Source organism: Temnothorax longispinosus, chromosome 8 (genome assembly GCF_030848805.1).
Source record: "Temnothorax longispinosus isolate EJ_2023e chromosome 8, Tlon_JGU_v1, whole genome shotgun sequence".
Lineage (NCBI taxonomy): Eukaryota > Metazoa > Arthropoda > Insecta > Hymenoptera > Formicidae > Temnothorax > Temnothorax longispinosus.
The window spans coordinates 15,460,781-15,483,706 of NC_092365.1; the positions used below are offsets into that span (position 1 = coordinate 15,460,781).

Genomic DNA, 22,926 nt, shown 5'->3' on the forward strand with positions numbered 1-22,926 from the left:
ATTAAGCCATCGCACAATACCCACCCTTGTTATGTACCTTTCAACTTTATCATGTCCGATAACGAGCCGGCGCCCGCCGCGTCCTCGTTTAAAAAAACTTCGCTATGACGCAGAGGAGATTTTCCAATTTTAATTTACGGAGCATCCGAGGATCGCGGCTAACACATTTCACTCGCTCCCGGAGTGAAATGTTATCTCCGTCGTCGACTCGTAATTTTACGCTGGGGAAAACGCTGCCGAGACGAAATACCACGGAGAAAATAAATCCGTAAGAAGAAGATTCGCGATCGCGAGTTTGGATACTTCGAACGAAGCTCTCGGCGCTCCACTGCGCCGGAACGTTTAACGCGAGTGGGGGATACGCGCGTGCATCTTCTTTCGAGCAGCGCGAAGAAAAAACAAGGTCGCCTTTGTGCGAGCGGAAGTCGGAATGAGGGAGGGTGGGTGCGACTTCCTTCGAAACTCCCTTGTCGATCTTCTAGATACTGGACACGAGATGACACACGAAAACGAGCTGCAACAAATTACTGTGTTCCTCCGTAATTTCGCTCTATCTTTGCTTCTTCGTTTTCCCACACAATATCGCGCGCTATTCCACACCTGTAAATATCGTAACGCCACCGCCTGGGATAATATCACCAGCTCCGGTATGTATATCTCCGGGGCGACTATTCAAACCTTTATCTCACGTAATATCGCATTAAGCCCTTCGTGTTTTACGCTCGAAAACTTTGTGTGCGTTCTTCAACGCGATAAATATAACGTTATCGTAATGAAACCACGGTAATTACTTGCTCTCTTGAAATTTGAAGCGCGAACGACGAAGCCTCTCGCACGCTCGAGAGAGATAAATGCGTAAACAATAATAATTTTCATATTCCAAATGCTATTTTAATAAAACAATAAATTAATGCAATCACTGAAGTGCCTTCATTATTTGCAAAATACACATGCATAAGTAAATACAATGTTCTTTCAATAAATAAATTAATTAATTCGCATATTATTATACGCGCTTTAATATATGTTATGTAATAAATTGATTATGCGAAATACATGTTTTATTTATTAGTATCACGTTTTAAAGAATATTCTACTCTTTAATCAATATCCGATAATCGATACTCGTTTATCAATATCAGTAGCTTCCGTCAAACGCGGAAACCGATACTTCGAAGAGAGAGAGAGAGAGAGAGAGAGAGAAAGAGAGAGAAAAAACAAAAAGAGAAATAAAAAGAGAATTGCAATGAGAAACGCGCGCTAGTGAAATTCGACGCCCGCGTACAAATAAGCTGCAAGCTCGGGGCAGGTTGTACCTTTCCAATTTCAACATTCCACTGGCGTTCTCGAGTCTCATCTTTCGAGTAAGCGAGTAAACGGGAATTATCGGAAGCATCGTTATTTAGGAAATGGAGCGATTTCGAGGCCCCTGACTTCCGATTCTCGCGGCTCCTCCGCTCCGCGGGGCTCCCATTTGTCGAATATTCATTCTTCTTCCGCCAAGTTGTCGCGCCTGACAGCGCGGGACGAATATCCGCCTCCGTCGCGTTCCATTTTCCATTTAAGCCCGTAAATGGGACACGCTCGACCGCCAGTCGGGTTAATTAATCGTGACCAGGATGCGGGCGCTACAGCGTGCAAAAAATATGTCCTACAACCCTCCTCTCGCCTCTCGCCCATCGCGGTCGCGAAGTTTTTCCGGAGAGCGGAAATGGGGGAAGAGGGAGGGGGAGAAAAAAAAACACGTAACATTATTTTATCGCGGCCCGGAGAAAAATATTCCGCGGCGATTCGCCCGGGCGGAAAGATATCGACGATAAGCATCGGTGCGGAAGTTACACGCGAACGGAAATACATTCGCCGCCTATGCGCGGTATATCCGCGCTCCATTAATACAGCAATAATTTCGATTACTTTATACGCGCGGAAGAGGGAAGCGGGAAAAAAAATACGCGCGCTGAATACTGAAAATTCCCCGGCGAAATACCGCCGTGCGAATACCGCGTGCAACGCTATGCGGACGCTCGTCATGAAAAAAAAAATGCATCAATCACTCGGCGATACCGTGCTGGCTCTCGAAGAAGGTGGGCTCTCTCGATGCACCGTTCGTAACTTGAAGCGTGCGATAAATTTCCATACGCGACTCGCTCCGTAAAACGCCTAGGACGGCCGGCATTATCAAGAGGACACCGTTAGCGGTAAATGCCGCTGAAATGCCATTAGCCTCCTCGAAAGTTGCTGCAGGCTGTGGAAAGAATACGGTGGCACTATGGCGACGAAAGTTTTCGGAGCAGAGGCCAGTAATTCCTCGCGGAATTAAACGGGCCACTTTTACGAAGTTTCTTCGCTCATGTAATGTACATTCCGCAACGTATGCATTACGCAAGATGTACCAACTGGGTCGCGGGTTTCATATACAATGCTACCGAATTTCATTTTTAAATAATTGGCATTAAATAACTGACATTTTAAAATAATCATACAATTCGAGGAAAAAATATGTAACTGGATAAAACATATAATTTTTAAACGAATACATTCTTTTTACAATGTTCTTTTTGGTTGTTCAGCGAGGATCGAAATAAATTATTGCCGACGCGTTCAACTGGATCGGACAATGGATATTCCTCGCAGCATGTCGCTACGAACATGGGTTAACCGCGAGCACGATCAGAGACGTCTTCTCATAGATCGGACCTCCAATCTGACATGATATATTATGGCGAGCGCTAGAAGGAGCGAGAAGAGGATCCACGCCATGTAACTCGTGGAGGATCGGGCGAGGTCAGTATGCCTCTAATGAGTCTTAATGAACGAGCGTGAGAGCTGGCTGCACGTCGATGGCTTTTCATTAATGTTAATTGTGCGGGAGATAAGAATATTGCCCGGAGGGTCTTTCCGCGGAAAGCGAAAAATCGTTCCGGTTAAATCGAAATTAACCGAGGCGGAGTCGCGCGAAGGCACGAAACGAACCGATTGATTCACCGAGCGGTAAAAATTTCATAAGTATCCCTCAGGATATGCTTTCTAGAGCAAACCTAAAAGGTCACAATGAGATTTCCTCACTGATGTATACAGCGGCGGGAAACTCTCGCTATATCCCAAAAGGACTTGACAAGATAATCAATAAAGTCAATGTATAATGATTCAAGAAACGATTATGCTTGTGTGAAACAATAGATACACAGAGAACGAGGGGCTTTTATCTTATCACGGAATTCAAGTGAGCGCGGTGAGGGAGCAGATCAGGGATCTCGTTCATAACGAACGGAGCGTAGGAGGAGAAGGGCTCGGCATTAGAGCGAATCCGGCTGATGGCTTTGTAAAGAAGCTACATCGACGATGACGTCTCATGCGGGTATACGAGCCGATCAAATTACACGATATCGTTTCGGTTCGTGCACACGCATAAATGCAAACAGTTGATCGGTAATTCCCAACAGTCTCTGAATTAATAAAACTGTAATCTCCGCGGTATTTCCGGCATTATCAATATATATATAATATAAATTACAATAATTCTTTCGCAATTTTAAGCAAAACCTGCCATCGCGCGCGCGTCAGGAGCGGAATTCGGGATTGGTTTTGCCAGATTGGCAAACGCTTTGATCGACAAGAATGTCCGCGAATGTTTTACCGAACGATAAAAATCGATTATCGGGAGATCGCGCGGAACGGGAATAATGGATTTGCCACGGAGATACGTCAGTGGTTCTTTGTTCGCGGGGTACGCGGACTTCGCTATTGGCGCGCGCGCGCTAGAAAAGTTCGACGACGGGCGAACGAATTTCTTTCTTCGACCAAACAAAGAGTTCGATTTCATCGTTCGGACCAGAGCGAAAAAAGGAGCACACGTTCGCATCGGCATCAGCTCGGCAGCGGCCGCTCGAGCGGGTACAGCGTCATCATCCCTCTTCTTTTCGTCACAATTGACTTCCTCGAGATTTCTGGTCCCAATTCTTCCTCGTAGCTTTTAATTTTTTTTCCAAGGTTATCTGGATACGCGAGGGATTCCGAAGGATCTTCAAAGACCGTAGATAAACAACGCAGGTAAGCACAACTCCTCGCCGAGCAATCTAGTCAAAGTCGAGACGATAAAATGTCGCAAAGCCTGTTTAAACTTTCGAACGGGAGCAGAGAAATGTGCCAACGGTGGCCGCAACGATGCTTCCTACGATAACTTTGTCCAGTTTATGGCATTCCACCAGATGGTCGGACGCGGGTGCGCTTGGAACGCACTCGCAGCGGCGGGTCGACGCGGACGGAGGAGCGAATTTTCGGCTGCGATTAAAAAATGTATACGCTCGGTTGCTGCAACTCCAGCGCGGAAAAACGATTCGTCTTCGTGCGCGCGCGACGACGGCGACGGCGACGGTGTGCGCCACCGCTTATGGTAATATTTCGTGCATCGCGCGGCATGCATAATGCAGGCAGAACTCGAAATTTATGCCGCGAACGCGAGAGGAAACGGTCGTAATGTAAGACGGGGCGACCGACTCTCGTGTGTCGCCTGCCCCTAAACGCCGGGAACGTCTGCAGCTATGCATCATCGATGAGGCATAAGGCATAAACGTAAGACCGGCCCCTGCGAAGTTCAGAAATGCCTTTTGACGGGACGGCCTTCCCAGGGAATAGCAACGAGATCGGCTCTCGCGCGCGCGCGCTCGTCAGCTTTTCGAAAGCAATCTCGGACGAGCTTCGCTTCGACGGAGCGTTAATTCCCGAGGCTTCGTTACGAGGCTGCGGAAACTACGTTGTGCGGAAAGCCACGATAAATAATCCAACGTTGACATTTTTATCGCGGATAATTCGGCTGTAAATTGCGGGACAGACATCCCGCGCATGCACGCAGATGCATATATTTCCCTAATGGATATATGATGCTATACCAAGTTTTAATAATTAAACAGCTATTAATGCTAACGGGAATTCGCTGAAGCTAGTGGCGGGTCACTGTTAATCCCGTAATTTTCATATTCATCGCGTAATGCACGCAAAAATAAACACCAACGTTTCCGATGTATCTTTTCATCTTCCTCCCCCCCTCTCTCTCTCTTCTTTTTCCTTTGAGAAGTATACTCGCGAGCGATGCACCAGAGAATTCGAATTAAATCAGCTGGCTCGAATTAATTCGATATAAAGAAGAAACTCGTTAACAGCGTCAACCATAACCGGCCTTTTCCCCTCGCGGCTCTTAATTTCTCCTCAGAAGGGAAGGAAAAAGAAGAGGAGATGGGCGATGGCGAAACTTGTGCGTGAACTCCCGACGCAAGAAGTTCCCTCCGATCCGCTTCGCGCGCTGCACGAGGAGAATATCTCATTCTCCTCCCGCAAGCACACCGTGATTCGCCCCGAGCGACCCAACACTCCGGACTCGCTCTTCTCCGACCCAGCTCTCACTTTCTGCCCTCAGTTCCGCGAAATCTCTCCGCTCCTCCCCACCCCCCCTCCCGCCCCGGATCCCTTCGTCTTCCCACGCGTTCGATCGCGCCGAGATTCCACCGACGACGACGAAATTAGCCTCGGCAAAGCGCAAACGGAGAACATCTGCGCCCCAAAAAGCGCCCCGCCGTGCGGGGGGAACGGTCTATGGTTACATTTCCGTCTGCCATTTATCGTTTCCCCTGTTTGAAAATAACACGCCGCATTTTCATCACAATCGCAAATACGAGATGACGAGTAATCCGCGTTTAATTTAATCGAGAGATTAACGCAGTCAAAGTTCGTGCTCGAAGAGACTGATGACGTTGTTTTGGTCAACAATCGAAACCGGAGCGCCGAGATTGTATCTCGTTACTTTCGGACGATGCAATAATCGCCCCTCCCCCCGCGATGACGAGGATTAAATGATAAGAATTAAGTAATCGTCGAGGCGGTTGATTCTCAGTGATTCGGTTCGCAATCCTCGCGCATTTACATATTTGAAGTAGGAATATTACGGTATCTTGGCGCTTCTACTCGCCTATCGCGGATCTCTAGCTTTCGGCTAAGCGGACCGCTAAGTGTCGCGTTGTTGGGAGACTCTTTGTTGCTCGCGGCGAGAGCGGATCTGCCGAGTCCCTCCCCCCGGTCTCCCGTCCGAGCAACAGAACTTGGAGCGCGTCGGCGGAAACGAAAGTAAGAGCGACGCGCTCGCGTCGGCCAGGGACACGACGCCCCGACGCGACGCCCGGTCGTCTGGCACGTCTCGCGCAACGTGCAAGATCGACGAAACGCGCGCCGCCGGCCTCCGCTGCTCCGATTTGGACCGCCGTCTATACTCAAGTCTCAAGTACTCAGTCTCTACCGTCGCCGGTCGCGGAATCCGATCCGCCGGAGCGCAACCGGCTCTCTCTCACCTAACCTTAACGCTGCCCCCCCGCTCTCCTCGCTCGCTCACTCGCCCGGCGTATCACCCGTCAGGTGTAATCGCACTTACCTCGTATCGGTGCGCAGGTGTTCCGCCAGGGACGGCGACGGCGATGACGACGGACGATGGCGGAGAGCACGACGAGAGTCCTTGCCGTGTAAAGATTTGGAGAGCTTGTGTGCGAGACACCGGCGGCGACTCCCCCGCACTCTCCCCTACGTGTAATATCCTCGTGCGGAAACGCACCGGAGTTGACGGGCAGGAGTGAAAAAAAAAAGGAACGCCGGGGCGAGACGGCGACGCTCCGGAGCGCGCGGTGACGACGACGCGTCGGCGCGCGGCGGGAGAAGGAGAGAGACGGAGAGGAAAACGTATGTGCCGCGCGGCACCACTGACGGACGAGAAGGAGAAAACGCAAGGGAACGACGACCGCGCGACGACGACGGCGGCGACGGCGGCACCGCGACGAAACCGCCTTAACCGCTGGGCGCGTACTGTACGGAACGAACGGACGACGGCAGTATGGCGCCCGGCGGCTGCCCTCCCTGCCCCGTCTCTTGCGTCCCTCCGCCGCATCCCCACTCCTCGCCCCACGCACACTCACTCGACTCACTCGCGACTATTGTCCTCTCCGTCTAGCTCCCACGTTGCCGCTCTCGGCGTCTTTGCTCCGCTTCGCGGATTGCCACGCTGTACAGGGCTCTCTCTCTCTCTCTCTCGCTGTTTGAAACTGAATACTAACGCACCTCTACTCTCCTTCTCTCTCTCGCGGCCGCACGGTCTCAGCTGTCGCTGATCCGTCGGTCTGTTTCCCTTACGCACACACACACTCTCGCTCTTTCTCTCTCTCACGAGCGAGGATTCTGTCTCACCGACACCAACGTAGGTTCCTCTTCATCGCGCCCTTCGACCCGTCTCTCTTCAACTCGCGACGGACCGCGCGCTCGCGCAGAGAGAGAGTGCATCCTTCATCGTTCTCCCTCTCTTCCCCTTTGCCGATTCGTCTCGTTCTCGCCCCGCTGTCCTCACGCTATAGACTCCCTCGCTATCGATGACGATATATACACTATATACATATATATCTCTCTCCCTCTCCCGTTTGCAATTCAGGTCCGGTCCCACCTCGGTCTCGATTAAGGGAGTAGCAGAAAATTCTCCGCGTGTGTGCGTATATAATATGTGTATACATATACAATATATATATATATTTACAAATATATATATTTTTTTTCCGCGCCGCCGGTGACTGGCCAATCGACACGCGGTCGGAGCACTGTCCCCTGCGAGGTCGCGCGACCAGATGCTCTCCTTCGTTTTTTCCCTCCCGTGGACCGCGCCGGAAAACGTGGGCGAGATTAATATTAGATCGATTGTCGTTAATAACATCTCCGGCGCTCTGTCACGACACGGCGCTATTTATCGCCGGCCGGGTGCAACAACCAGTCATCGCCGCACGATGTATCGTGGGATTTCGTCGGGGCGCATGTTGCGCGTAAATTTCCCTGTCTCTTTCTCTCTCTCTTTTTTTTTCAACAATTCGCCCGAGCGCAAACCGACAAATCAATCAATTGATAAACATGCCCATTTCGACGAGTCGAGATAGAAACGCGCGACGCGATCCCTCGGAGACCACAGCGAGGCACGCCATCGCTGGAGTTAAACGCTGGCTCTTTTCTCACATCGGATGTAATTAATTGCGGAGCGGCCGCGCGAAATAATGCCGCTAAATGAGCTGCGACTGACGCGTGACTCTTTCTTTCCCGCGCGTCTTCGTCGTTGCAATTTTATCAGAGGCGCATCGCGCCGCCTTTCAGTGTTAATGCGATGATGTTATTTATCGTCGTCGCCGGCGACGGGTATAACGTCGGTGTAACACCCGCTATCATACCGCAAGCCCGACTCGTCCGCTTCTTGACGAGAGCGACTGTTTTTATTTCCTCCCTCTTGTCCACGCGCAAAATATACGTGTCCCGAGGGCGAGAGTGACGCGCAGTAGACGCTCACGCGAAAGAGCAGCTCGTTTCGCGAAAAAGCGTGACGCGAGGAGATTAAAAAGTTATCGACTCCAAATATACACGAACTGTGTCACACAAAGCCGAAAGAAGACGTTTTCGAGAAAGAGACGTGTCCCCCTTCCGTCGCTCGATAAATTCGTACGCCGTTATTAAGTCCGATGCCCCGATGCAATTTAGCATCTCCGTTATAAATGCCACTTTAAGATAAACTTCAAAGAGCCTCTTAATCAGTTTATGAACTTTTCCAATAAGATCTTCAACCGCGCCGTCCCCACGCTCATTGTTCATCGAGCTTAACAACTTTTGCGTCTCGACGCCGGAAATTATTACTATAAATTTCCACCGGCTGACCTTTCGTTTGATAAAACGCGTTTTCGCTCTCTCTCTCTCTCTCTCTCTCTCTCTCACTCCCTTTCTCGACGGGACGCGCGCGCGAAAATGCAGCGACGAAACGAACGGAAAATGACGTTAACGTTAAATTAACTGCCGCGAGCATCCGCGCATTTTATTTTCCGATACGTCACCGCGGCGCGGTGATAACAATCGGAGAGGTAAATGCGTGCCGTAAAACAGCAGTGATAATCCCAGTTTTGATTAATACAAATCAGCGAGACGCATCAGATACGAACTCTGATGATGGAATCTTCGGCGAGATTCCGGGCGGGATCATTTGGACAGAAAATAAATTATCGGGATCGCGTTTCATCCGTTAATCGCTCCGGCCACTCTCGATGTTCGACATTGTGCAACGCGCCCACAGACGCACGTTTCTAAATATAAGCTCACTCCCCCCCCCCCTTCTGGCCCGGAGCGATTCCGCGCGAGCGGGCGATAAACGAGTTTCGATGGGTGCCATAGTCGCGAGAGGTGAGCTCGACGATAACGCGGCCCGGGCGCAATTAGTTTAACGCATTTTAAACGACATTGACGCGGAAATGTTAGCCTGCGTCGCCGCGACCGGTCCGCTCCGTCACTGCGAGCGCGTAAATATAGCCGAGGGCATGTGTACGATGATGCGCGTTCGCGCCGAAGCTCACGAATAAAGGGAGAACGGAGTCCCGGAAAAACATTCGCCCCGTCGGTCGCGGTCGGCGCTTCTTGCAACTTCGCGGAGATAAGTTTTTCGCGGCGCTTTAATGCGACACTCGCGGGTCATAAAGTTCACATCGCGTGCCGAAAATACCGACGACCTGACCGTTGACGACCGAGAGGTATGTTGGCTCATGCGCTGCTTTTTAACATTTATGTTGAGAGGAATGGGGGATAAAAAAATCACGAAATGTTTTTTTTAGATTCTAAAAAGCATTTTGCGACTTTTTATTACTCCCGTTCCTCTCAAAATAAATAAAATACTAAAAAATAGCACACGAGCATACCCCGGAGCCATATAGTTCTCTTAGAATTTTGGCCTCTTAGAATTATGGGTCTCTTAGAATTTCGGATACGTAACCGAGCACTGGCTGTATCAGCTGAGACGAAGAGGCGTGTTTGTTTTAATTAGCCAACGCGCCAGGCGAGCGCGTCCCGTTGATTATGTATATTGCGCACCACTCGCTTTAACGAGTAACTTCATTATTGATAGATTAAACGTCGATCGCGGCTCAATCCTCAGTCGCGGGGCGATTAACTTCGGCCCCTTATCGATTTTCCACGGGGGGGAGATGATGTATTCTTAATAAAGTAGCACGTAAAGTCACGCGCGTAATCTCACGCTCGATTTTCCTTATACTCGATATTTCTCGCGGCGGTGCATTTTACGGAAGTTGCGTCGGAATATTGATTCCGGACGCGAGGGAGATATATCTCGCCGAATACACCCCGTTGGATATTACGTTTAACATTACATTCTTGAAGAGGCTTTAATATTTGCCCCGATATGATGTATAATTTATGAAAAATCAGACAATGAAAGCGCACGCTCTCTCGTGGCAGTCGTCTTGATTGTCGCTATTCTTCTTTTTCTTTTAATTTGTATAATAAGATGAAACGTAATATCGCCGGGAAAGGTAAAATCGCAGCCTGGAAAGGGAATGACGAACGAGCGAAACAAGAGGCGTTTCACGGGGATTCTTTGACTCGCCACGGCCAGTCCCCTTTCATCTCCATGGATGCAGACTCGCAGTGATCCTCAACCTTGACAGGTCTGCCCTACTAATTACATGGAATCCGCCCCGCTCGCTCCGCTCCGCGCACCGCTCCTGCCTTGCCTCTCCGTCCTTCGCTAAATATGCTCCTATTAGCCTTCAGGGCACGACGCACTGCTCTTATTTGAACGCGAGAATCGCAACATGAATGCACAGCGCATATCAGAAACGAGTATACCGCAACTCCGCAGGATCCGCATCCGGTGATGAAGAGAGATCGATAATTCGAATACGAGGATTTCCGCAAATCGAACGAAGCGGGAAGGAGGACTCTTCCCGAGGACTAGGGAAATTGAAAACCCGCGCTCTCGTCCCAACCGCAATTGCATTACCGCATTTCGGACGAAGAAATGAACATCGGGTTTTTCCACGTAACGGTAACCGTAAACGCGCTCATCGGATACGACGCGTGCTCCCCGGAAGATACCCCCTTTATGCGGGGGTAATCGTGCTCCGCCATCCGCGAAAATTACTTGCGGTTAGTAACATCCCTGCATACGCGCCGGGGTAATGGGGATGCGCATTCGGCATCGTAAGCGATGATCACCCACGGAGAGCGTTAAGCTCCGCAGCCGTTTGCGGACTTTAACGCGTTTCTCATTCCGCTCGCGCGGTTCGGCGGAGCTTCTCTCTCTTTCTCTTTCACGAAAGCGCGGAACGCGGCGCAAAAAGGTTCGGAAAGAAAAAAGGAAAAACGGAATTTCAATCAATCGCCGCATACGGTCTGCTTGAACTTTAGCCCATCGCCCGGATCAGCTATCGGTTCACCGTTCCGATCTGATGCATATGTATACATAAGGTACGTGCGCGTGCAGCAACGCGCGCGTCGAAAGTATCGACGAGTATCCGCCGCGAATTTCCATCGAGTCGCTCGGCGACGTTCCGGCGATATGGGATTTTGCATTTTTCTGCATTCGCAAATCGACTTCTCTTCGAATCGCCGCGGGCGCCGTTTATTTATTCTTTCACATCCCGAGTCTCGACGGCGCGATAATAAGGCGAGAGTCGCGTCAACGATTCGATTAATTATTGCGTCATCACGCGCGAATTGGCGAGTGTCGCGGATGAAGCACGGTATCGTAGTATCGGATTTGTTCCGCGGATCGCAAACGAGGCTCACGGGCGCTAGGTCGCGTGTGTCAATATTCAGACGAGTATGCAAACATCCCGGCAGCAGATAACGAAGCCATGCGAACACGGGTGTAGATTCCGGCCTCGCGGGCTGATGTATGACGTATCTCTAGGTTCCTCCTATATGCACGTTAGATCGTGACGGATACGCAATGTCAATGAATGGCACGACACGTTTTTCATTTGCATTACTGCATTAGCAGTCGCTCTAACAATAAGAGACTCGGGACTCTCTCGTGCTGTTTAATTCATAAAAAGTAGAAATACCTAGAATTATTGGTTGCTCCTTTGTTACAGCCAGCGCCATATGTACGGTCGATTGTCACTAGTATGATATTTACGTACAGCTTCTGTTTCGTTAGCACACCGGAGACGTGGCTGTTCAATTTCGTCTGGTTTCCTGATCCAATCCTTGATCGAATCCCGCCCACAGTAAACGACATTTCGTTCTCGTTCATACAGAGGAAACGTCGTTGCGGGAACGAGGGATAAATTAAGGAAAATGCGCGCCGGCGAGATGGGAATGATAATGAAAAGTGGACACGGTCCGGTAATAGAGGCGATTTTTTAATCTCACGGACAATGTTTCACTATAGCTGTATCTTTATGCAAAATAATTTAAAATAACGAAACCGGGCTTAATTATTTTTTACCTAATCCTTCCTTTCAAGTTCCAGATATCATGCTAATTCGCGATCATGGAGTTCTCTTGTAATAATGATGTAACCATTCCAGTGGGACCGCGTTATCTATGCGACCAGGCATGATAATAACGCAGCGACTGTTCTCGATAATCATTATTTCCGACAGTACGCGCTTAAGTCTCGGAGAACGTGGAGTGCCGCAGAGCAGCGGCAATTTTGATGCTACCGGAGGTAGGTGGGGGAGAGCAGGCCGCCGATTATCAGGAAAGGGTAGAAACTAGCGCTGGCGAAGGAGATGCAATGTAACAAGACCGTCTCGTTACGCGTTGACTGTTACGGGAGAAGGAACACTCGTCTACGTTCGAGTTTGAGTGCTTCGTTCTCCAGATGAGAGAGAAAAAGAGAGGGCGAAACAAGGGTGCTTGTTCTGCGAAGGACGTTACGATGAGAGAACACGAAGAACACAAAACCGCTTGGCAAAAGTCATCAAAAAGCACCGGTGAATTTTAATAAAATAGCAGAACGGCGGGGTAAATGTGGGGAAAAATCTTCTACCGTGATCCTTGACCCTCGCTCAACCATCGCATGCCTTCGCTTTTATCTGACACATCGCGAAACGCACATTTAGTATGTAAATCCTCACAGTGTAACTCGGCGTCGGCACGAAAGCAATTTTGCGGTAGCACTCTGATTCCTCACCGTCTCTGGAGAATTTTTAACGCCTCGTTAAAATGGATCTCTATAAACTAGCGTACGTGTCTTCGATTCTCTAAATCGAATAGTGAATAAATCTAAGACTGGCGAATATTTTGCTACGTCCTGTGTAAAAAATTGCGCTACGATCGTTTCGGATTATCTGGTCATCGTTTGAAAATACGTGGGCGTTTACCTTCGCAAGCGTTTATGCCAAAGTCATCCTAATGGGGCTCTCGAGAAGGACCACGTCCTATCGCTGTCCGAAATTCGGAAACCAAACAACGGGCTGATTCCTCGGCGAGTAGCACGCACACGTAGAACGGGGGAACGTGCGGGATCCGCGCCTCGGATGACTAATCCTGGCCCGAGGCCAGTAAGTACGCGTAAGTAAACCCACGTATAGACAAGCGTCACCTCGTGTGCGTGCGTGCATGCACGCGAATGTGTGTATTCACCGAGAGCCAGAGCGGCAAAGTTTCGAGCTCCGCTCTGCTCGGGGCTTACGCGGCTCTCCTCGAGTTATTTATACCGGAATATGGTCGGGGAACACACCCGTCGAGAAGCACACCGGGGACACGACTCCAGCCGCGAACAACGATTTAATTGCGTTTTGAATTCGATCCGACACGTTGCCCGGGCGTATCAAGTACGAGCGAAACAACGAAGGATATAGAGCTGATCGTACGATGCGTTTCCCTGTCTATCGAAAAAGCCGAAAGGCCTTCCTTCGCAGGTTCTAGGATATTTATGGTTATCAATTATAGCTGAGAACATGAATTACCAGTTAAATCAAGTTCCACGATATTTTTCGTAGAATATACCGTTTGGAAATCTTCACGCGCGTTACTTTCGAAATAAACGAGTCATATCCGAGAGCGTTCTATCACGTTGGCGTGCACTAAATTCATAAATAGCAGTCTCGCCGACGCGATCGCATACAGTTTACACATTCAAATACCACGCCTGGCGATACCATAACACGACCGCCGAAATATTTCTGTCTTATACCTTGGCACACTTATACGTCCCTAAGTAAGAACAGTTGAATCGAATAATTGTGCGCCTCCGTCCCCCCGTATAAATCTTATCATTCCCCTCTCTTTTCTCTCGCGAAGTGAATCTCTCAGATAAAATAATTTGAATTCTCGTACAAGTTGCAGTTTAATGTCAGATTACCTCGACCGTTAGGTTAATATGATTTCCGGCGAAATTCCGCGCGATTCAGCGGCGACGCTCGCGCGCGAGTAGCTCGCAGATTTTATCGCGCGGCCGGCCGGCCGGGCGGAGCGTCCGCAGACTCCGTCAACGAGCGACATCACGAGAGAGGGACAACGGCAAAACGCGGGCGACTTTGAGAATGGATCAGACGTGCCGCGCGAAATGGGAATTAACGAGCGTGCGATTAACCGGGTTAATGGACGTAGACACGCGATACTTCCACGACGACGCTTCCAAGGAGACGGGTTGTTGACCGGGGCTGACTGACACTCGACTCCTCTCATCTGGGGCACCCACGACACCCCCTTCCCTCCCTCCCTCCCTCCCTCCCACCTCCCGCCGCCTCCTGCCTCCCTCATCAAAGTTGCACCATCTCTCGACGATCGGCACGCCGATCTTATTTCGCGTGATGTAAGAAACGTGGAATGAGTGCCGATGGCAAACCAACGAAACTCGCTCGTGAGATGCCACTTCGTTATTCCTAGCAAGAAAACTCGGCAGAGAGAGACCCGGGATTTCATTCTGATATGGGAATTTTTTGTGTGACCGAAATCACTGTATTTATTTTCTCGTTTATATCAGCGCGAAAATTTCATGGTATTATATTGGCGTTGATAGAACAGGATATATCGACGTAAAAAGTCGCTAATGATCGTGTCGGCTACTACAAGTAAAGGATATTATATTCGGCGGTTCGAACAGCGGCCTTTAATGGAGAATGGTGATGTCGTAACAATAAAAATTGGCACGTAAACTCCGGTTACGATGGCGTTCGCCGACGAGACCGCGGCGACAATTTCGATAAAATTACCATCGTCACTGATATCGGCTTAACATCGCGAAATATAAACCTTAATTGCGCGATGCGATTTACACGCGTGCCATTATCGCTGCATCGGTCGTTGGCGAGAATTTTACTAGCGCGGTTTTTTACCGGGAACGCGGTCAAACCGTTCTCGGCGCGAAGTACCTAAATTGGCGGAAAAGCCCTGTTTTTTCGAGATTTTATATATGTCCGATATTTTTTAAGGGATAACGTAAATCACTCCCACCCTTCCGGCTACGCCTTGTCTAATATTTTACGACCCTTGCCTTGCCGCACATTAAAATAGACCGCGCCGCCGTTAGACCATTGTTGCTCGGCGACGAAAAAATTGCGAAAACTATAAATTATAAAAGTAGGAACGTAAAAATGGGAAATAGGACGGAACGGGCGATAACGAAAGCGCTGTTCGCGCCGGAGTCGTAATATCGTGCATTCGAATAGGCCTGCATGCATCCGTTTATGAGTGAAGTTCTTCGCGCGCGGCAAAGTTCCTTGACCGAGTTGTTCGCCGCGGAACATTTCCATTAGAGGAAAGCGGACGTGCTTTCCGCACACGCATCAGGCACTTTCCGCAGGGCGGAAAAAGGTGCGCCATATACGGGGTGTAGCTCGAGTTCCAAATAGAGGCAAACGTATATATACCGCGCGATGCTCCCGTTCCAAGTTTAAATTAAAAGCCCGGCGCGGCGTTTCAGCCTCCGCCGTTTTGTTCGTGTGGGCGAACCGTGCAATCGCGCGCTGCAAGCCAACCGGTTAGCGGATCACGATTCACTTATTAATTACGATTATTACGGCCGAAAAAGGCGCGCCTCGCGATACCCCGTATTGCACGTGCAATTAAGACAGGCTGTGTTGCCTCTCTCTGGCTCTCTCTCTCTCTCGATCGCACGCCGCGCGGCGCCAAGCGCGCGCCCGGAAAAAAGGAAGACAGAACGGCGTCAAGGAACAATGTACAGCACACACCATTGTTCTCGTAATGGCTGAGGGGGCGAGAGGAGGGCCGATTCAGGATGTCAACGTCATTACGGATGCACGGATCCCGACGCGCAGCATTAACCCACTTTTGTTTAATCACAAAGGCAATCTCGGCGATCGGGCCCGGGTTCAACGTCTCGCTGCGCATTCGGCGCCATTGCGCGCTTAATTGCACATCGCGCTTTTATTCCGGTCGACGACGACGACGACGAGTCGCTCGACCCCTCGGCCCGTCCTGTCGATCCTCGATGACTGCTGTTGCAGGCGCGCAATATCATTTCACGTTACACTTCGCGTAAAATGAGACAATTAAAAAAGAAACAAGCAGAGACGCGATTAGAGAAATGAGATTGATAACGCGGAATGGAGTATCCTCATCCCCGGTCTCTCTTCCCGTTTCAAATTGTTTGTTACTGGACCCGCACACGGACGCGCATCGCAATCTCTTTGTGACACCGGTATACTAGTATACTCGCGCTCGGAACGAGGAGCACTCGACATTGCACGTGAAACGCGAGGGACGCGCGCGTAACTTCAGAGACTGTCGAACTAACCGCGTTCCCGCCACAATTTGCATGCTAACTCGCCGGCACGGATAGTTTGTCGCCGTCTCTCTGCGGCAACTACCAATTTCTATGCCGATTGTTTCCTTATACCAATCCCAGTCTCCGCGCTGGAACTCTCTCAACTCGTCGTTCAATCCGGGCCTTCCGGTGATTCGACTGAGCGGCGAATCATGAATAAGGATCGCGACTACGGCGATTTCTCTTCGGGATCACGCGAGAATCATTTCCGACTCGAAAACGCTGCCGAAATTACTTATTGACGATATAAAGCTCGAAAGCTTTCTTTTGATCTCGCGACTCTCAAATGGGATTCCTCTCTCGTGCTATAGAAATCCTTTTCCCGGATTTCTACGAAGGGAAATGAGGTTCGTGCACGTGTAAAGAAAGTCCATATAGGACCGAGAGGCAGCGTGTGAGTCACGCAGCCCTCCTATTTTCAAGTGCGTTTACGAAATCAATTGCGTGTGTCGACACATCCGGTCTTTAACCGCGGCTCTGCGGTAGACTTAAATACCGATGCCTCACCTCCTGACCACGTGTTATCCTCCGATGACCACACGACGATTATTGAACGAAAATACTTCGTCATCTCTTTACTACGAAAATAAAGAGTGTGTCCTTGGTTGAAAAACTTTGCGCAAAATAAAGACTCCGACGAGTGAATAATGACATCGTATCCTTCTTCCTGACTTGACAGAAAAATTAGAAGCTCTTACGGGCGATTACAAATGAAGGAAATTAATCAAGAGATATTCGTGTCGTATCACTAAAATTTATTGCGCGCTGTTACACGAGTCGCAGTATAAATATTATGGTTTCCCGCAGGGCAGGAGCCGTGAAATCGTTTCCGGCCGCCAGGTAAGATAACACCTGCGCCCCTAAACTGCAGCAACGGGACAAATATTTGATTCTCGCATTTGCATCTCAATGCGCGCATCTCCGATAGTCGAGGCGTCGATGGGACGACAGCAACTATAAGCGCCGAGGGGCAGAAACAACTGGGTCACGCTTTCCATTTTGATTTAAGGGTAGCAGGTATTTGCATGGCCGAAAGAGACAATCGCGCGCATATACACACTGATGGACGATCGCGCAGTGCGGAATTCCGGAATCGGGACAACGCGGCGCGAGCTAATAGAAACAAGCGTGGGAGTCGAGTGTGTGTGCGTGCGTTTATTTGTACTCCTCAAACACACGCTGCCGAGATCGTTTTCACCAATGAGAATGCTGTCCCACATAGATCTATGCCGCGTAACGAACTCCATGTGCTTCCGTGTAATTGACGTCGTTTCAAAATTATTCGCGGAGTTTGTTAAATTCTTTGAGAAGCGATTTCGAGAAGAGGATACACACCTTCCGCATGAGATAGCTACATAAAAACAATGTGATCGCAGCGAGATTTTAATTACTTCAGTGCTCTCTGATTTAAATTATTTCAGAATAAAATAGAACCGTATTGAAAAATTATTTCAGAATTAAATAGAACTGCGCTGCGCGATTATATACGTTTTCAATAAAAACCAATTTTCGCGCTGCGAAAACATTTACCCGGTAAAGATTAGTTCCTAAAGTTTGCGAAAGTAAAATCGCTGAGCTGAGAAGAAGGCAGGCGGGGCGATTCCCGGCGTTGGTTGGCGAGCGCGAAAGTTGCTGGAAAGGTACGACTACCGGAGGCGACTTGAAAGCTGTGCCTTCCGGGCGGCGCGGGCGCGTCTGGAAACAACGTGAAGTGCCTGAAACTTTTCGACCTGGCTAGTGCGATTGACCGCTGCTACGCGAGGCGAAGCTACTAAAAATAGTCCCGAGACTCCTCCGCGCTACTCGCGAAAACGACCGGCGCCGGAGAGGGATGGAGGCCAAAGCAACGAAAAGCGTGGACCTCTGTAAAGTTAGCACTCCTGTTTGCAGGACATAATTGGGAGACTTTTAATTCTTCTCCAAAGAGTTCTCTCTTCTGAGAAATCGAGAAAAGTTCTAACAATTATATTTAATACTCGAAGTGATAAAAGTAGAAATGAGAATTGCGACGATTTTTCAGTAATCGGATTGAATTTTTTCTAAACTTTTCCGATATCTTTTTTTAACTTAACAGTTTCTTGAGAAGTTTGAGAAACGTCTTAAGAGTTTCATCGGGATTCAAATCGGTCGTGATATCGAAATAAAAAGTTGTATAACTATAATTTTCGTGTAATGAAAACATAAGATTGATGTAATTGATATCCACATACTTCTGGATCGTTTTACACTCGATCGTTCTCTTTGAAACTATCAAGAATTCTGGAATTCTTTAGAGAATAGCCAGAACTCTATCAATTACATTGAAATTCTGAAAATGGGGTGCTAAACTTTAGAGACACGGAGCGTGGTGATCAGTGATGCATTGCGTCCTCGATCGTCGTTGCTACGCGAAAATGTTTTCTCAACTCTGATTACGCCTTAACGATTGTAAATGGGAAACAGTATTAGATAAGAGTCTTTAGTCTTTATCGCTAATGGCTAAGGCTGCAGTTTTCTCTTCGAAACAATAATATATGATAAAATTCTTATAATATAATTTTTCGAATAAAAAATAATAAGCAAAATTCGTTTTTGATGCGGTATTGTAGTAGTGGTAACGTAATAATAAGCAATCATTGTAATGGATGCAATATATGTCGCAGTAAAATATATTAATTCGTTAAAAAATCAAATATAATTTTTCCTTGAAAGTTTATTCTAAAAATTGGAATTATATATATCAGCTGCATAACTGTCCGACATTGAAATGCAGGCGCTCAGTAATCGGCGAATGCTCCCGATCTGCTATTGTGGAAATATTCCGAACATGTGACAGCAAAAATCAATCCTCAAACATTCTGTCAAGATATCAGCTTTGTATTTGGTATTACGTGCGTTTATAAATGCTAAGGAAATATCGCAAAGCGCCAGATCGACGCTTCCCGTCACGCATAACGAGAGAATCGTGAGAATTTCGACCAATCGCGAGATAACGAGAACGTGTTAACGGATAACGGCGGATAACAGGCGAACCATTTCACTAAAACGACCAGTGTTGTTGTTTCGTCTCCGTATACGTTCGGTTCTTCCGTATTTCTAGATCAAACATTTCACCATCACGTGATATTGATTCATCTCCTATTTTTAAATGCTTAGCAACACAGACTAATTTCGCCGTACGATCTCGGTACTTTTACCATCAAAGAATCAATGCTGCCAACGAAATTATTCAACGTACGATAACGTATCGCAGCAATTAAGTTCCCGGAACGTGAGTAAATAACGGTATCATAATTGTGCCCTGGCTAATACTAACAAGTGGATCTTAATTCAGGGATTTTATGTTTAATGCATAATCTTTCATATATATAGCTGCATTATATTATCGCGGGACCCGCATGATTCACTTGTACACTGAGAAAAAAAATTTATCAATCCCAAGAAATATTTAGTCCGATACGTTCAACTAAACATTTTAGTTAGTTAACCAAACATTAGTTGAATTAATGAATTCTTGATTAAAGAAACTGAATAAATTGTTGAAACAATTAATATTTAGTTAACTAACTAAAATGTTTAGTTAAATGTATCGGACTAAATATTTCTTGGGATTAACAATTTTTTTCCTCAGTGTATGTGTGCGCACGTCTAAAATATCCATCAGAATTTCGTAAAGGAAGGTAAGATCGAAGGTTTCGTTAAGTTTGAAAACACTAGCGCAGCAACACGTTTATTAGTGATATCTATCGTTTATCTCATTTGCTCCGGCTGAGCATACACGTGACGTTTCATTATAAGTTCACTTTGCGTCTACTTTAAGCTCATTATAGTTGGCCCGCGTCGGGGCTAACGAGAAACACGGATAAACGTCGAGTTAATGCGCAAGATTAAATTTGCACGATGAAATAAATAATATTAATTTCACGTAACTTGACGTAACTCTAAGCCCCAATAACTTAAGCCTCTCTGTATCACTGTAATATAAATTATATTACTAAATTCTCTCTCTCTCTCTCTCTCTCTCTCTGCCGGAGAAAGGTTTTAATAGAAATTCTCCGAACTTTAATTACACCATTGCTCGGTTCTACGGCTCGAATATCGTTCTCTTGTCGGATCCAATCGAGGATCCGATCTCTCTTACGGCGTGGCGTGTAAACGGGCCAAAACAATCAACGCATTATTGCAACTATTAAGGTGTTCTGGTGCGCGAAGCTGTCCGACGATATTTGATTGGAGCTTTCGCGAGCACGGGGAGAGGCTGCAACGCGACCACGTGAACATTCGTTGGGCATTCACCCCGGCAGTCTCAGAATAACCTGCATACCTATTTGTCCCGAGTAAGCAGACAGTGGTGCACAGGCGAAATTATTCGCCGAGGTAAGTTCACGAAACCGCAAGCACGAAGCGCTTCGATATCGCGCCTTGTTTGAATATTCAGGAAATTACGCGGAAGTCCGCCGTGTGCGGGCTTCAGCGCAGGATGCAGAACTGTTCGCAACTCCAAAAATACCGTCAGCGTGTCACATGTGAGAATCGCTAATAGGAATAACGTGACAATTGACAGTATCGCTCCCAGATAAATTGACGCGCATTCTATTCTCGGCAAATTTCGACACGACGAAGTTTCCGTTCTACGCGTTGAGAGCCACTGATAGCGAAACGACAACGTCGAAACCTGTCACGGACATTATTTGCAGTTTATTTCGAACGCGCGGTTACGGCCTGGTCTTCAGAAAGCACCAAATTGACACTTGAGAAGAGATGGGATATTGTCGGCGGTATACCGACATCGAAATCGTATTCGAGCTACATTAAGCGACTTGTGTAATAATGAAAGCGGCGATTTTTTAATAACAATGAACTCACAATGATCACAAATGAGAAATAATTTCGATAATAATTCGACGACTGGCCGACCAACGACTCGAAATTTTAGACCTTGCGAGCGACGGGAAAGACCTCTCATATTATGTAACGGGAGCTTTCGGAGACGGTACGAGATGTAGAGCCAGTCCAGTGCATATAAGCTATACGATACTACCAATACTTTTCTTTATATGACGCGAGTCGTAAAATAGAACGGCTGTTACAGTCGCATCAATCCGCAGAAATGCGGGACGTAAAACGCTATGAGAATCACATCCTTTCCGCGATTGTTAGGCACCTACACGACGGCTCCACCTGCGCCTTTAGGAACCCGCAAGGAAGATAAGATAAAACGTTATGAAATCGTGATCTTTGCGACACAGCGAAATAAAGCGCGTTCGCTTCGCAGATTTAAAATTTAGATAGTTAAATAATCAGTTTCTCCCTCCCCTCCCCCTCTCTCTATTTCTGTTGTTTTATTCGAGACGTAGAGATCTTTATCACATTACACGTGGGCGACTTCTTCGCATGAGTGTTAATAAAGTCAAATGTAACGACTGAAAAGGTTTTACAGCACCACCTTCGCGCGCGCAAAAAAAAAACATAAAATATAGACAATGGATACCTGTTGCAACATCTACTTACGTCTTATACCTTCCGATCGATTACGTAACGATACATTGAGAATTGCGGCGTTCTTTCGAGGAAAAGCGGAATGAGCGCTCCTGCAAATATTATGCAAAGCACCTTCGAAGGCGTTATGGGCGACATTCCAAGTGTCTAGACCGCGAATAATTCTGCTCGCGACCACGCGGCTGTAAAGACCGCGGAGCCGTGGATCGAGTGCCGCTGAGCGTCGTGTCGGTGAATATTACGCGGGACGCGTTTGGACCTGTCGACGAAAGCTTCCTGGGAAGGCTAAGTTGAGAATCTCGCGGAAGCATATTGCATCGGGAGGACGGCAAAAGCATCGCTTGCGATCGCTACGGGCATGCCATTCGAAATAGGTGCCGCTGTCGGGACCTATCGATACCACGCCGTCGCGTCGTGAACACGCTGTCGCGCGTCGCGCAAAAAAATCCGAAAGCTCATCAAGCTCGGGGACGGGGAGGAGCGGTGGGCGGGCGCGGGGAAACGCGTCTCGTGCATTATTCGGACGGCGGGGGTGCACGGCGCCGGCCGTCAGGACGCATCGGTGATTCCCCGATGAAAAATCGAAAAATCCGGACACGTGCGGCGCTCGCCCACCCACCCCTCGTATCTTGCGTCGGACGCGGCCGTGTTTAACATTTCTCCCCGCGCCCCTCGACGTCTACCGTGGATCCGTGATATAACGCCACGTATATATATCTCGTCGCGACGTATGGGAGCGCGCGATACGTATTTTCATAAGACACCTGTTCTCGCGAAATTGCATGAACATCGACTCGTGAGATTTCCGCAAATATACCCCGTCTCCCTATCCCGGAAAGAGATTTCCTCCGCTTTGCTTAACGTGG

The 22,926-nt window shown here is 48.3% G+C and overlaps 1 protein-coding gene across 4 annotated transcripts in view; it reads right to left on the reverse strand.

Annotated features, from left to right (window-relative positions):
- Positions 1-22,926, reverse strand: part of LOC139817687 (uncharacterized) — a 59,179-nt gene that overhangs the window by 27,818 nt on the left and 8,435 nt on the right. For 2 of the 4 annotated variants that reach the window (XR_011733294.1, XM_071785942.1), the window contains exon 1: positions 6,419-6,855. The exons of 1 other annotated variant lie outside the window; for it this stretch is intronic. The gene's annotated coding sequence lies outside the window, so the exon portion shown is untranslated. Of the gene's footprint in view, positions 1-6,418; positions 6,856-22,926 lie in introns of those variants that run through there. One more of the 4 variants, XM_071785944.1, reaches the window with a different exon arrangement.